This window comes from Eutrema salsugineum, unplaced genomic scaffold, assembly GCF_000478725.1.
Source record: "Eutrema salsugineum unplaced genomic scaffold, Eutsalg1_0 scaffold_8, whole genome shotgun sequence".
NCBI lineage: Eukaryota > Viridiplantae > Streptophyta > Magnoliopsida > Brassicales > Brassicaceae > Eutrema > Eutrema salsugineum.
In genome coordinates, this window is record NW_006256414.1 from 13,265,709 (window position 1) to 13,278,586 (window position 12,878).

General features: G+C 41.7%; 1 non-coding gene across 1 annotated transcript; it reads left to right on the plus strand.

The window, feature by feature from the left end:
• Positions 1–10,417: 10,417 nt before the first annotated feature.
• LOC112082290 lies at positions 10,418–10,524 on the plus strand. The gene has a single exon (XR_002896949.1). It is a non-coding gene; the product is annotated as a small nucleolar RNA R71 (small nucleolar RNA).
• The last annotated feature ends 2,354 nt before the right edge of the window (positions 10,525–12,878 follow it).

Here is a 12,878-nt window from a genome sequence, read left to right on the forward strand (position 1 = left end):
TAACAGCCTTGTCAAGGGCCTGGCTATTCTTGAGAAGTCTTTGATAAATCTTCTGTAAAACCCTGCATGCCCAAGGAAACTCCTTATCCCTTTGACTGAAGTGGGAGTTTGCAGATTCACCATCACTTCCACCTTTGTTCTGTCAACCTCTATGCCTTTTGATTGTTCGTGTCAACTGCGTGAGGGAACAAGTTTTACCCTTAACAAAACAAATGAAAGCCGCAAGTGCACAGCTAATCAGTTGTAGTATTTAGGGATCGAATCCACAGAGATTTGTGTGCCTGGTATTCTTCTATAGTTTTTAGCTTTATGTCTAGACTAGATTGGTTTTTAAAGGTTGGTTGTTTTTCACGAATTAAACTAAAACAAAAGAAAGCAAATAAATCTATCCTAAAAAACAAGTAAAGAAATCGAAGGTGCCGTCGAACTGGTGGCAGCTCCGAGGACATTCCCGATGATGCTACTCTAGGAGAGTACATGCTGAACCAAGCCAGACCGAGAAGAAGAAGCTATGTGATGAGATTGCTCCAGCACTCAAGAGAAACACGAGCACCTCCCGAGCCACCATAGATTCGATACATTGGGAGGGAGACAAACCCGAGAGTGGACTATGCAAGGCGTTTCAAGAAGCTGAACATCAAACTCACGCCTTGCATTGATTATCATACACTCGAGATGCTTGGAATCAGAGAGGATGTGATCTGGTACATCGATGCACTTAAGCTGAGACCCTACATGGAGCTGAACCTTCCGACTTATCCTGAGCTAGTCCGTGAGCTTTTAGCGACCGTTACACTCCACCACACAAAGAGGAGGAACCCCAGAGCATCAGATGGCATCTTGACATTCTCTATCCGTGGACAGCCTTATTCTCTCACCATTTCCGAGGTTTGTGAAGCTCTTAAGCTTCCATACACTGATGGCATTTACCTTGAAGACGAACCTGATCTTATCTTGTGGAGAGAAATGGGTCATGGAGCCTATGATAGTGGGAGATCGAAGTCAGCCCTTCTTAGCCACCCAGCAGTGAGAGTTGTGCACAAACTCTTAGCACACACGATCTTCTCTAGAGCCAACATGGGAAGTGTTTTGAAGACTGAGCTCATCACACTTCAGATTCCGTTTATGGATGACCCACGACTCGCCTGCTTCGCATGGATCATAGCGCAGAATATGGTAAAGGTGAAGCATGATTTACATGGTTGCAAGGACGCTACTCCAGCTTTCGGGATTGCTATTACAGCGATACTACAGGCTGTAGGATTCGATTTCTCATCTGATGATCCACTTCCCGATGTCTGGTATGCTCTACTTTATCTCTCTCGCAATCACACTATCTCTCGTGCCGCTTTCGATCCAGACAGGTTTGGTTACAAGTATTGCACTGGCACCGAGGAGCACCGAGTCCGCTTGCCTTCAGCATCTATCCCGAGATTGTGCAACGGAGGACACCCTCGATGGACTCCGGAACCCGATGATTTTCTTCCATCTGTACCTCGTCTACCATTCACCATTGGGCAATACATAGTGACCAAGGCGAGGCGTGATGCAGCTGCGGCCCATGCTCATTTTCAGCCATCAATTTCGACCGGCCACACCTCATCATCTACATCTTCACACACTCATTCCAATCTCGAGCGCAGAGTTGAGAGACAGGGACAACGCTTTGAGCGCGTTGTCACCTTCTTACAGGAGCAGCACCAGGTCGCAGACGACACATCAGAGGATGAGTGATTGACCAGCACTTCACTACCATCACGGTTCTATCATCATTTTCTTTTCTTTATCTTATTTTATTTCGCTTTTATTCACCATCTTCTCACCAACTTTTTCACACTGGGGATAGTGTGATTTAAGTCTGGGGGAGGATGTCTATCTGTACTAATCATTTTCCTGCTTTGCTTTTAAATTTCAAGTACTTTTTAAATTTTAATATGTAACCTATTCGACATTAAGTATTTTTCAGGAATGTTTGCCGCAAAACTATGATGATTTAGACCTGCACGCTTCTACACTATGCATGATAGCTCATTTGTGGTTAGCACTAGACTAGGCAGTAGCTAGAGTACTTGCACTACGAACTCCCACCAGAGGACTTCTATTCATGGAGATTCTTTCTGACAGGATATACTAGCTCACTTTATTTGGACTTAATATTGATATCTAATTTTCTCATCATTGATTTAAGGCAGGCATCGACATACACATCTAGGACGTCTTTTACCATCACTTTTACCACCTTTGTCGTCCTAGATGACCAGTTTATCTTTATCTGGTACCATACCCTAAACCCAAAACCCTTGTTTTCAATCCTCATGCATTCTCTCTTTAGTTTATATTAGCAGATATAAGCAAAAACGTCGGAGAGAAGAGGAGCGACGCAGTTTTCAGTCACTCACAAAGGAGACTGAATGGAATTGGGAAGGAAGAGTATCAGAAACATCATGAAGCTTTACAAGACAGATATTGACTGGTAATTTCGTGCTCTCTAAGACTCTATATCTAAAGGTGTTCCCTTTCCCTAAAAAAAAAAAAAAAAAAAAAACGTGAAAAGAGAAAGGGAAACAAAAAGCCTAATGAGTCTTAGATTGTCGAAATTTGTGGAGCAATAAGCAACCACTATTTGTTTAAAGAGCTATTGTTTTGAAAGATTTACAAAAATCTAAGTCTGGGAGAGTTTGGAGAGAACCTGAGGAAGAAGACCATGAATCTATGTCAAGAAGAAAGTGACTGAAAACTGTGGATACCAACATCTTCACTCTCTCTTGCGGTTTTGCATAATATCATGCATCCTCCAGATCTTCAGGTAACCCTTAAACACTTTAAGCCCTACCCCCAAAATAATCCTTCTTGACACCTTGCCTAGATTGCCTTGCCTAGATTTTCTTTGATGAGAACCACCGAGATTTTTAGTGAATGTTAAGAGCTAGTTGACTGGAAGTTAGATCTCAGTGCATAGATTTCCACATGACGGATTAACGGACTAGTTATGCCTGTATTGCTAGTGAGAATTTTCTAGGCTATTCGCGATTGATGCATACTGATTGATATTGGTGTAGAAGTTTGGTCTCTGAGATTTTGTTTAGTTCCTGCGTTTTCAAACCTCTCGCCGAGATTTAGCCTTTGTTTTGTTTGAGGACAAACAAAAGACTAAGTCTGGGGGAGTTGATAACACCAGATTTTGACCATTTTTATGGATCATTTTAATATCTTTTACAGGTGTTTTTACTCCATTTTCAAAGGTTTTTAAAGGATTTCTATGTTTCTGGATTTTAAAAGACTTTTCAGGTAATTTGGGATAAAGAGGCACAAAATGGAACAAAAAGACTCTTTTGGATAAATGCAGACCGTCAGAACTCTCATGGAGAGACGAAGACCTTCTCACCGTCTGATCACCCTCAAAATTGGACAACTTATAGAAGAATCAACCAGCTTTCAAATGCACTTGGTTTGGAGACTTTCCAACGGTTGGATCTCAAGATATTCCATTAGCCCCTGAGCCACTCGAAGTCGGTCAGCAACTCACGCAACCGCGGCCAACAAGCTATTTGCCGCGGTCAGAAGCTTCCCGACCGCAGCCAACAAGCCAATTGCCGCGGTCACAACACTCCCGAACGCAGCAATCAATCTCCGAGTTAAAGCCCACTTATCTGAAGCCCAAAGTCATTCTCAGCCTCAATTCTGGAACCCTAGAGACCATGGAGTATTGGAGACTATAAATACATGTCATTTAGGTCGTTTTTAGAGACAACCCTTCATACTTTACAGAAACCCTTTTCTTTCAGCCGTTTTTATGACATTTTTGTAGAAGATTGTTCAAGTCCCAGTTCTTCAATAGAGAAGCTTTCTTTATCTCTTTTCTTTACTGTTTTTCATTACTTTTATTAAAACCAATGATGATGTCAAACTCAGCCATGTCTGAGTAGATCCCGAGTTGGGGCTCTCATAATCGATTAAGACATCTAGGTTTATAAATCTGGGATTTCGACCTGTTCTCTGTTTATTCTTGTTCTTATTGCATGTATGCTTGATTGATCACCTAGTATCTGATCTAGATAGTTAGTGTTGCGAAATTTTTCATTAAGTATCAGCCCTAGAATGAAACAGGAAATTTTTCCGTAGGAGTGGAAACCTACCTGCGGCGAGATCGTGAGTATTGACGAGTCTTGTGCAGCTCTTGCGTTCTCTCCCTTCCAGGGCCAGAGTGGAAACCTACTGGTCAGGGTTGCGAGAAACAGTTGGTTATGATCACGACAGTGACGTAGTCATACCGCCGTACTCTAGCTCTAGAACCCATATATCGTTATCTGTCAATCCCAATCTATCTACCTTAGTGTTAAAACCGATTATGATCCCTTAGAGTTCCCAAAAGCTCAGCGTTTTTAGTCATAGTTTACAACTCCATCGATTTTTATTGCTTTCTTAGACCTGCATTTCAATTTCCTTAGTTCATTATTTACTTGCTTTATTTACCTTTCATGCGATATTTTACTTGCCTTATTAGTCTTTCATTCGATATTTGCTTATTCTAATTGCATTTCATTCGATTTTATTACCTGCTTTTTAGGATAGATTTATTTGCTTTCTTTTGTTTTAGTTTATTCCGCAAAAACAACCAACCTTTAAAACCAATTTATTCTAGACATAAACTTAAAAACCGTAGAAGAATACCAGGCACACAAATCCCTGTGGATTCGATCCCTAAATACTGCAACTGATTAGCTGTGCACTTGCGGCTTTCATTTGTTTTGTTAAGGGTAAAACTTGTTCCCTCACGCAGTTGACACGACCATCAACTAGGATCTAACTTCCAGTCAACTAGCTCTTAACATTCATTAAAAATCTCGGTGGTTCTCATCAAAGAAAGTCTAGGCAAGGCAATCTAGGCTAAGTGTTAAAAAGGTTATTCTAGGGGTAAGTCTTAAAGTGTTTACGGGTTACCTGAAAATCTGGAGGATCCATGATATTATGCAAAACCGCAAGAGAGAGTGAAGCTGTTGGTATCCACAGTTTTCAGTCACTTTCTTATTGCCATAGATTCCTGGTCTTCTTCCTCAGGTTCTCTCCTAACTCCCCCAGACTTAGATTTTTGTAAATCTTTCAAAACCATAGCTCCTTAAACGAATAGTGGTTGCTTATTGCTCCACAAATTTCGACAATCTAAGACTCATTAGGCTTTTTGTTTCCCTTTCTCTTTTCACGTTTATTTTTATTTTTATTTTTTTAGAGAAAGGGAACACCTTTAGATATAGAGTCATAGAGAGCACGAAATTACCAGTCAATATCTGTCTTGTAAAGCTTCATGATGTTTCTGATACTCTTCCTTCCGAATTATATTCAGTCTCCTTTGTGAGTGACTGAAAACTGCGTCGCTCCTCTTCTCTCCGACGTTTTTGCACATATCTGCTGATATAAACTAAAGAGAGAATGCATGAGGATTGAAAACAAGGGTTTCGGGTTTAGGGTATGGTACCAGATAAAGATAAACTGCTCATCTAGGACGACAAAGAGTGGTAAAAGTGAGGGTAAAAGACGTCCTAGATGTGTATGTCGATGCCTGCCTAAAATCAATGATGAGAAAATTAGATATCAATATTAATTCCAAATAAAATGAGCTAGTATATCCTGTCAGAAAGAATATCCATGAATAGAAGTCCTCGGTTGGATCTCAAGATATTCCATTAGCCCCTGAGCCACTCGAAGTCGGTCAGCAACTCACGCAACCGCGGCCAACAAGCTATTTGCAGGTCTAAATCATCATAGTTTTGCGGCAAACATTCCTGAAAAATACTTAATGTCGAATAGGTTACATATTAAAATTTAAAAAGTACTTGGAATTTAAAAGCAAAAGCAAGAAAATGATTAGTACGGATAGACATCCTCCCCCAGACTTAAATCACACTGTCCCTAGTGTGAAAGAGTTGGTGAGAAAATGGTGAATAAAAGCGAAATAAAATAAGATAAAAGAAAAGAAAATGATGATAGAACCGTGATGGTAGTGAAGTGCTGATCAATCACTCATCCTCCGATGTGTCGTCTGCGAACTGGTGCTGCTCCTGTAGGAAGGTGACAACGCGCTCAAAGCGTCGTCCCAGTCTCTCAACTCTGCGCTCCAGGTCAGAATGAGTGTGCGATGATGTAGATGATGAGGTGTGGCCAGTCGAAATAGATGGCTGAAAATGAGTACGGGCCGCAGCTGCATCACGCTTCGCCTTGGCCACTATGTATTGGCCAATGTTGAATGGTAGATGAGGTACAGAAGGCAGAAAATCATCGGGTTCTGGAGTCCATCGCGGACGTCCTCCGTTACACAATCTCGGGATAGATGCCGAAGGCAAACTGACTCGGTGCTCCTCAGTGCCAGTGCAATACTTGTAACCAAACCTGTCTGGATCGAAAGCGGCACGAGAGATAGTGTGATCGCGAGAGAGATAAAGTAGATCATACCAGACATCGGGAAGTGGCTCATCAGATGAGAAATCGAATCCTACAGCTTATAGTATCGCTGTAATAGCACTCCTGAAAGCTGGAGTAGCATCCTCGCAACCATGTAAATCATGCTTCACCTTTACCATATTCTGCGCTATGATCCAGGCATAGCAAGCAAGTCGTGGGTCGTCCATAAACGGAATCTGAAGTGTAATGAGCTCAGTCTTCAAAACACCTCCCATGTTGGCTCTAGAGAAGATTGTGTGTGCTAAAAGTTTGTGCACAACTCTCACTGCTGGATGACTAAGAAGTGCTGACTTCGATCTCCCACTATCATAGACTCCATGACCCATCTCTCTCCACAGGTTAAGATCAGGTTCATCTTCAAGGTAAATGCCATCAGTGTATTGAAGCTTAAGAGCTTCACAAACCTCAGAAATGGTGAGAGAGTAAGGCTGTCCGCGGATAGAGAATGACAAGATGCCATCTGATGCTCTGGGGTTCCTCCTCTTTGTGTGGTGTAGTGTAATAGTCGCTAAGAACTCACGGACTAGCTCAGGATAAGTCGGAAGGTTCAGCTCCATGTAGGGTCTCAGCTTAAGTGCATCGATGTACCAGATCACATCCTCTCTGATTCCAAGCATCTCGAGTGTATGATAATCAATGCAAGGCGTGGGTTTGATGTTCAGCTTCTTGAAACGTCTTGCATAGTCCACTCTCGGGTTTGTCTCCCTCCCAATGTATCGAATCTGTGGTGGCTCGGGAGCTGCTCGTGTTTCTCTTGAGTGCTGGAGCAATCTAATCCCATAGTTTCTTCTTCTCGGTCTGGCTTGGTTCAGCATGTACTCTCCTAGAGTAGCATCATCGGGAATGTCCTCGGAGCTGCCACCAGTGCGACGGCTCCTTCGGGATCTGTTTTGGTCCATTTTTCTGCAAAACGAAATAGTTCTTGGAAAAAGAGTGAATTTGGATGCTGATTTTAACACATTAAAATCTGTTATACTAATACTAGCATAAAGAGATTAATTAAAACCATGAGAAAACAAAATCGATATTAAATCAGAGAAATCAAGTAGTTCGTGACCAGATTTGGATTTTTGATGTTCTCAACATAGAAATCTTCTAAAAATCGGTTTTTATGAGCAATTTCCACGTAAATTCTAAAGATTACCCAATACTAATCACTAATCACACAAGACTTAATCAAACTCATCAATTTTGCTGTTCTAAATTCGATTTTTATGAAGCATGTAGAATCCAAATTTCAAAAATCTCAATTCCTCTTAACCTAGCTGTTAAAAACGAGTTTTAGATAACCTAAACGGATAATCTATTGTTCTTAAGCTATTTCCACCATCAATAAATAGAGATTTGAGTTTTTTAAGAAAACCCTAAGTTCTGAAATCAATTAAAAATGGCGAGTTTGAGGTTCATACCTTGCTGGAAAAAGAGATTTGATGGCAGAATTGGAATCAGCTTTGAAAAAGAGTGAGGTTTGAGCCAAAAATCTGTAAAAAAGATTAGGAATTGCAATATGTGTTCTTTCTCCTAAATCTCCAAGTCTTTTGGAAGAGAAGAGAAGAAGGAGTTTTGATCCAAAAAGTTTGTTTCTTTTCTTTAAAAAGCGTTTTTGAAGCAAAAACAGAAAATTTCTGGAAATTTTTAAGTTTACGGGAACTTACCTTTCTTGTTTGCACATTAGGAAAGTTTAAAACTTACGGAGGATCTTTTCGGGTTTTACCAGGAATATTTCGGGAAACACCGGGAATCACCAGGAATCACCAGGTAACACCAGGTAAACACCAGGCAACACCGGGAAACACCAGGCAACACCGGGAATCACCAGGCAACACCGGGAAACACCAGGCAACACCGGGAATCACCAAAAAGCGGCAGAAATCCGCGGCGTCACCTCAACGACCAACGGCCGCGGTCAGGAGACGCGCAAACGCGATGATTGAGGGCTCGGCCGCGGTCACATTCACAGTGCCGCAGTCGATGCTTCCTTGGCCGCGGGTAGGTCGGTCACGACCGCGGCTCCTCCTCCTGCGGCCTTTGTCCAATCTTCTCGTCTTTGTCGGGTCGAGGAGCTAAAAACCTACCTTTTTCTTCTTGGTTTTTCTAATTTTTTGACTTTTTGTGTTTTTGTTTTATAAAATACCTAAAACTTAAAAAGAAAAAGAAAGTATAAATTGTAAAAAGGAAAAGAAAACTAAAAGAAAGAGTACCTAAATGGGTTGCCTCCCATTAAGCGCTTTTGTTTTAAGTCGTTTAGCTCGACGTAAGCATGAGGAATCAGGCTGATTTGAATGGCACTCCAGTTGACGTGCCCTTATCACTTCCGGTCACCGGAGGTTTTACTTATTCTCCTTGAGGAGTCGTCTTCTTACCTTTACTCTTCTTTCGGACTTTAATATTGTTTAAAACCCTTTTTGTGTTTTCGATCAGCTTCTGGATTTGGTCCTCACTAGTTTATGTTGCATCTGGTGGAATGATGATCTTGATCTTTGCAAAAGCTTTCGGCTTCTCCTTTTCTTTCTCTTTTGGCCTGTTTCCTTTGCTTGGAAAATAGTCTAAGATAGTCGGATAGTACCTTCTGCGATCCACATTTAGGAAAACAGCATGCCGGTTTGCGTGATCGATTACCGCTCTTACTGTAGCTAGGAATGGCCTCCCAAAAATGAGTGGCCTCTCCTTGTCTTTATCTATCTCCAGGACTTGGAAATCTGCTGGAACGATTTTGTCTCCCACTAGAACATGTAGATCATGAATCGCCCCTTCACTATCTTTTTGAGATGAATCTCCAAAAATAACCTTAACCGTTGATGTCTTTAAGGTTTTAATGCCCAATTTTTCGGCAAACGTCTTAGACATGATGTTGACATTGGCTCTGGAATCGCACAAGCAGTCTGTAAACTTGATTCCTGAAATGAAACACTGGAAAACAAAACGTCCCGGATCATCGGCTTTGGCAAGCCTTTGAAACGGTGATCGTTCAGGTACCTTAAACGGTGGCTGCTTGGGATCGATATCCTTGTACAGTGGTACAAAGATTGGGGTTTCTTCTTTCTTTCCATCGGTTCCGGCCTCTTCTTCGGGCAATGTGGTTATGGGGTTGCAATACTTCTTAGGGTTATCTTCAACTCTTCCTGGAAGTACTCCACTTTGCCTCTTCATAGAGTCGGCTGTTTGGGCGACTTGCACATCTAACTTTTTTACGTGCGAAGATAAAGATTCAAACTTACCATTCAGATCATTGTACATGCAGTCCACTTTCACGTTCACGTCTTTAGATGCTTTTTCGTTCGTCATAACGAGCTGTTAGATGGACTGTTCAAGTCTACCGATTTGTGAAGCTAGCTGGTTCGTCGCGACTCCCTGCTGTTGTACAAATTGATTGTTAAAACCCGTACCTTGGTAGTTATATGGCTGTCGCGGTTGATATGGTACTATTCCTCCAACGTTTCCACCTTGAAACTTGTTTTGGAAGGATTTTTTCTGAGGTGGGTAGTACTGGTCTTGAGGATTCTCCACATTTGGATTGCGGTAAGAGAGATTGTTGTAATTTGCATTCCGGAAGTTGTTGTTGAAGTTGTTGTTGGAGCGATTTTGGTATGGCACCAGTGCTCCTACGTAGTTCACATCTTCTTCTATAAATGCTTGATTAATGTGATCGATATCACTAGGTCCTTCATCTTCTGCGCCATTGTTAGTCTCACAAGCATGGATTGGGCGATTGTTGCTCTTCAGAAGCTGGCTCACCATGTTCTTCAACTCGGTTATCTCCTTGTTGTCTGTTCCAGCTTGCTTCATCGATCGATCGTATTCAGGACAGTCATTGCTATTGGCTTGAGCCAAATTTTTGATGAGAGCTCTTCCTTGGGTTATCGTCTTTTGTCCAAAATCTCCATTGCTAGTTGTATCAAGTGAAAGTTTGTATTTTGGTTGCAAACCTCGGTAAAATGTGCTCAGCAGGCTTGATCCATGAAATCCATGGTGAGGGCAATCACGTTCATACTCCTTAAAACGCTCCCAGGCTTCATAGAAAGATTCAGTTGGCCCTTGTTGAAAGTTTGAGATCTTTGTTCTCAACATGATTCGACCTTGACTTAGTGTAGAAGTGGTTCAGGAAAGCATTTCTGCATTCTTCCCAATTGGTTATCGATCCTGCAGGCAAAGATTTCAACCAACGGTGAGCTTTATCTGCTAATGAAAAAGGGAACAACTTACACTTTAAATAGTCTGGTGGAACTTGGTTTGTTCTCATCATGCTGCAAATCTCTTCAAAGAGTTCGATATGGTCCATTGGGTGTTCAGAAGGAACTCAATGGAATTGGTTTTGCTTCACCTATGAGATGATCTGAGGCTTGACTTCAAACTCATTCCGGTTCGGAAATGGAACTTGAATTGCAGATCGGTTCTGAAAATTTTGAGTAGGTGCATCAAAATCAGCTATGCGATGGTTCCTGGCTTGTCTTCGGTGTTGATTTGCTGGCGGAATGGGGCGGTGAATGCGTTCATTCGGCTGCATTGCTGGGTGGTCACCATCGGATGCATTGATGGGTGGATCAAGGTCTTCACGTCCTTCTCTCTCTCGGTTCTGGTGGTTTCTTGGAGGAGCCTTATCCTCCTCTCCATCTTGTCGAGCATGATCGCCTTCTATGTGATCATTCTCTTCGTTTTCTCCATGTTCGGACCCGTCTTGGTCCATATTTAAATTTCGATTAATAGGATCTCCAGGCTGGTCATCGTTGGCCATTCCTTGCGTTCGTCTAAGTCTTCGAAGTTCTCTTTCGTGTCTATCTATCTCGTCTAGAATTGGAATATCTCATGCAGGTATATGCCTGGTATTCATGCAATTCAGAGAAAAACAAAAGAAGGGAAAGATAGTTCAGAAAAACTTTAAGAAAGAACTAGAGATCAGGTGTCTAGAACAGAAGTTAAAACAAGAAAAATAGCAAAAGGCAGCGAAACAAATCCCCGGCAACAGCGCCAAAAACTTGATTGTTCGTGTCAACTGCGTGAGGGAACAAGTTTTACCCTTAACAAAACAAATGAAGCCGCAAGTGCACAGCTAATCAGTTGTAGTATTTAGGAATCGAATCCACAGAGATTTGTGTGCCTGGTATTCTTCTACGGTTTTTAACTTTATGTCTAGACTAGATTGGTTTTTAAAGGTTGGTTGTTTTTCACGAATTAAACTAAAACAAAAGAAAGCAAATAAATCTATCTAAAAAACAAGTAAAGAAATCGAGTGAAAGGCAAATAGAACAAGTAAAATATCGAATGAAAGACTAATAACGCAAGTAAAATATCGAATGAAATACTAGTAAAGTAAGTAAATAACGAACTAAGGAAATTGAAATGCAGGCCTAAATAAGCAAATAAAAATCGATGGAATTGTAAACTATGGCTAAAAACGCTGAGCTTTTGGAAACTCTAAAGGGATCATTATCGGTTTTAACACTAAGGTAGATAGATTGGGATTGACGGATAACAATATATGGGTTCTAGAGCTAGAGTACGGCGGTATGACTACGTCACTGTCGTGATCATAACCAACTGTTTCTCGCAACCCTGAGCAGTAGGTTTCCACTCTGGCCCTGGAAGGGAGAGAACGCAAGAGCTGCACAAGACTCGTCAATACTCACGATCTCGCCGCAGGTAGGTTTCCACTCCTACGGAAAAATCGCCTGTTTCATTTTAGGGCAACTTAATGAAAACTTTCGCAACATTAACTATCTAGATCAGATACTAGGTGATCAATCAAGTATACATGCAATAAGATCAAGAATAAACAGAGAACAGGTCGAAATCCCAGATCTATAAACCTAGATGTCTTAATCGATTATGAGAGCCCCTTTCGGGAACCCTAAGCCCAACTCGGGATCTACTCAGACATGGCTGAGGTCGACATCATCATTAGTTTTAATAAAAGTAATGAAAAACAGTAAAGAAAATAGATAAAGAAAGCTTCTCTATTGAAGAACTCGGACTTGAACAATCTTCTACAAAAATCTCATAAAAACGGCTAAAGGAAAAGGGTTTCTGTAAAGTATTAATTGGCGGTCCCTAAAAACGACCTAAGTGACATGTATTTATAGTCTCCAATACTCCATGGTCTCTAGGGTTCCGGAATTGAGGCTGAGAATGACTTTGGGCTTCAGATACATGGGCTTTAATTCGGAGATTGATTGCCGCGGTCGGGAGTGTTGTGACCGCGGGGATTGGCTGGTTGGCCGCGGTCGAGAAGCTTCTGACCGCGGGAAATAGGTTGATCACCGCGGTCGCGTGACTTGCTGGCCGACTTCGAGTGGCTCCGGGGCTAATGGAATATCTTGAGATCCAACCGTTGGAATGTCTCCAAACCAAGTGCATTTGAAAGCTGGTTGATTCTTCTATTAAGTTGTCCAATTATGAGGGTGATCAGACTGTGAGAAGGTCTTCGT